The following is a 3877-nucleotide window of genomic DNA, read 5'->3' as shown; positions in this document are numbered from 1 at the left end:
TATATATTCCTCCTACAATTAGAGGTCTCCGGGGAGACCTACATCAGCTCAGTAACATGTCCTTACAGGAACAACTCACAATTAGGAAAGATTTTCTTTCAGTTTCATTGAAACATAGCTGAAAGATGAGTCATGCCCGTAGACACATGTGTCCATATAGTTAGCCTCGGGGATGTGGTTTAGATAAAAGAATGGGAGAAAACAGCCTTTACAGCCAAGTTGGAAAGGATCTTACATGATCATGTTAACCACCTCCACCAATATTAAAATTTCAGAAATTCAGTTGTGGATCTATCACTCTCAGATCAAGATGGCTCATCCAGACAACTGCTGGAAGACAACCCTGAGGAGATGTTGTGCCCAAAACCCTGTTCCCACCACTCCAGAAGCTGACAGGTCTGTGTATGGCTGAGGCTCCAATTTTGGAATGAACTCAGACAATTTAGCTGCTAGTTCTATGGGATATTGGAAGTAATCTGCTTAGCTTATATGATACTGTGATTTGCTTTTGGTACACCATACTCCCTATATATACAGCCATATAAAGATGTTTCCTAATGCTGGTCTGTATCTGCTCCTACTTGATCTGGTTGGCCACCATGCTTGCCAAACAAACTTAGAGCACAGGGAATTGAAGTCCAACTTTCTGAAATTAATCCCATAGTAATCCTCAATCAGACAAGGTGGGATCTCTTCCAGCATGCTGTGTATTTCTATTTTGATACATGTCTAACTCAGACCCAATAACCCTTCTGCCCTTCTGGTTCAATAGTTGTGGTAGTCTAAAATGGGAACAAGAGTAACAAACAAGTCTGTTTGCCCTGAATGACATTAACCACCACTAGGGGGATGCCTACCATAGAGAACCGAAGAGATACTTTTGTACCTACTGGGAATACAGGGGCTGTACAAATAACTTCTTAACCCAGCTCTCATCATGCTAAAATTGCCAATAAAGGGTTTTCAATATGATGAGGTACACCATAAATGACCCAACAAATCCAGAATGCACAAGAGGCTGCCAAATGAGTGTCCAAATAGATGTCAGAAGAAAAGGATCAGGCATGTTACTTCAAGTCCAAAAGGTCTCGATCCCTCCACCCAGCATAAGGACACCTACTCTAAAGCCACCAATGTTTTCCTTAGCCCCTGAGTCCAAAGGAAATCTTACCAACCTGCAAACACTTGACGTGCTACACCTTGTGAACACACTTACCACATCCTCCAGATATCAGATCCTAAACTAGAAAATGACAATTGGTTTTGTGATCCTCTCACAGCTCTCTCCTATTGTGCCCTGGGCTTAACTCTAAATGCTAGTAGCCTCAGTTCTATCTCCACTCCTGGTTGCTTGCTCCAGAATAATCTAATGGAGGGATGGGAAAAAGCCTTGTGCCTCCTGGGCTCCTCTGCAAACCTCACATCTAAGTCAACTGTATAGACGTTCAGATTGGACTGCTCTAGGTCTAGGTTAACAATAATACTTACAATCTCATAATTAGGCACCCAAATAGAGAATGAATTTACAGCAGTCCCAGGAGTGCTTGACATGCTACAAGACCAGATTGACTCTCTGGCTGCAGTTGACCCTCAAAACCACAGGGTCTTAGATCTCCCTACTGCCTAACAAGGAGGCACTTATTTTCAGAAGAATGCTGTTACTATGGCAGTAAATTGGCAGCTATCAGGGAGACCACAAGTCAGTTTCAAGAAGAGATCAATCACTGAACACATAACAGACAGAACTACTGGTAGAATTCCCTTGGAATCTAGGAACTATGACTTGGAGCTCTATTGTGTACTCTGTCAGCTGTTATCTTAATCCTAATGTTAGGACCCATAATGTCCTAATCTGGTTCACCCTTTTTGTGCCCCAATGCTTTGATTCCATAAAGTTCCAAATGTTTGTCAGACAGTGACTCAACCAACCTTTAGTGACTACCTCACTGCAAACCTATAACCTCCCTTGAACATGAACACACAGTCCAGTCAAGGGGTTAATTACATATAAACAGAAAGAGAAATGAAGCAGAAAAGAAACACTTGCTTCCAGTCAGGAGCCCCTGCCCTTCAGTAAAATCTTTGTTCTCTGTTAAGTATCTGTTCTCCAGAATGTCATCTGATAAGCCATATGCAAAATAGGTGAAGCTCAATGTAACCTCTTGACCAATCATGTACCTCCAGCTTATCCCCACCGTATGCAAAGAAGGTGAAACTCAGCATAACTCTGTCCAATCAATGAACAGTGAGCACCCTACTTCTGTGCTGCCTGCTCACCTATAAGCTCTATCAAAACTGTTCACTGAGAGGGTGGGGCCTGGCTCTTTGGTGAACAATCCCAATCAGGCCCACCAGGGTGAATAAAACTGTATATCTGCCTCCCAACCTCCAGTGCTGCTTGGTTCTTAGTCTAGGATTGCTGAAACACTTGCTGTGAGCTATATACTTGCTACAACACTTCCATTTCACAAATAACAAGTTTTCCCTAAAGAATCTCAACCCCTACTCTCTTGATCAGTTCTCCTGTGACTACTCCAAATGTTCAGACTCTGGGACCCTCAGCATTAGCTCACGATAGCTGGCAAAGTAGGTGATGAAACTTGACTTAGCCCCATTCACAATCTTAGAGGCTGTGCCACACTGGTTCTCTGTTGCTATAACCACTTAGGCTAAGAAATTCAGCCTAAAGAAGGGAAGGTTTGTTTTGGCTTATGGTTTCAGGGGCTTCCATCTGTGATCACTTGGCTCTGTTGATTCTGGGTCTGTGGTGAGATGGAGGATGATGACCATTTTCTCTCATTCTACATACACTTATCACATTCTTTGGGCCACTTTCTGAAGCAATTCTGGAAAGTCTTTTTTCATGAGTGTCTTTTCATGGCTGCCTCAATGTCCTGAATAAATTCAAAGTGTTTATATCAATTTCCATTACAAACAAAAGCATAGTACAGAGTATCCCCAACCTCTTTACTCATTGGATTTGGCAATGTGCAACTTCTGGATTTTCCTTAAAGTCAAAACAATCACAACAAGTAAATGTCTTGAATAAACTCGGGATGTCAAGGCAGCCACGGGCAGCTACTGAGGCAGCCACTGCCACAAGGCAGTGAGTATCAGTAAAGATACTCAGAGAAGGGGGCTTCCAGAGCTGCTGCACAAAATGACAAATGATAAGTGTGTTCTAAGCAAGAGGGAGTTTTTTTGAGGGGGTTTCACAGTGATGTGTCTTTTCCCATACTCATTTATCTTATTTAGCCATTCACTACAGTATTGGATCATGGCTCACATTTCTCTAACTAGGCCCCACCTCCCAGTTTCCATACCTCTGGTAGCAGCACCATCTGAGAACTGAGCCTCCTATACTGGAGTCTGGTGACAGTCCAGACCTGGCCATTCCAGCATTCATTTCTTAGAATATTGTGGTGTTATTTGTACAGTAAATGATCCCCAACTGACAGTGACCCTGACTGCTGCACCTACCCTTCCTAGCTTTCTGAGGCTCCAAACTGGTGGCCAGGGTTGTCTGCATCTGATGGTGCATTGTTCAGCAGCTCCCTGGGCCTGGCTGTGCCCAGGTCAGAGCAAGGTGGGTCAGGGAAGGCTTTGCTCAGCACCCAGCTTAGGTTTGTGTTCGAGACTGCGAGCAGTGCTGCTCCAAGAGGGATTTGCTTCCCATGTCCCTTCCTGTCCTGCAAATCCTGCTGCACACTGACCTGTCCTGCAAATCCCGCTGTGAGCGGGCATCCTGCACATGGACACTGAGGCTGTGGGGTGGCGCAGGCTGAACCCTGGATCTGCTTCCCTCCCGCCTTCTTGTTTTCATGAGGTTACTGTAACTTACTTGACTCATCTTCACTGGAGAGCCTTTAAGAGACAC

Source organism: Octodon degus, unplaced genomic scaffold, assembly GCF_000260255.1.
Source record: "Octodon degus isolate 3935 unplaced genomic scaffold, OctDeg1.0 scaffold00028, whole genome shotgun sequence".
Taxonomy (NCBI): Eukaryota; Metazoa; Chordata; class Mammalia; order Rodentia; family Octodontidae; genus Octodon; species Octodon degus.
The sequence above is the reverse complement of the archived record's forward strand: the minus strand, read 5'-3'. Positions refer to the sequence as shown.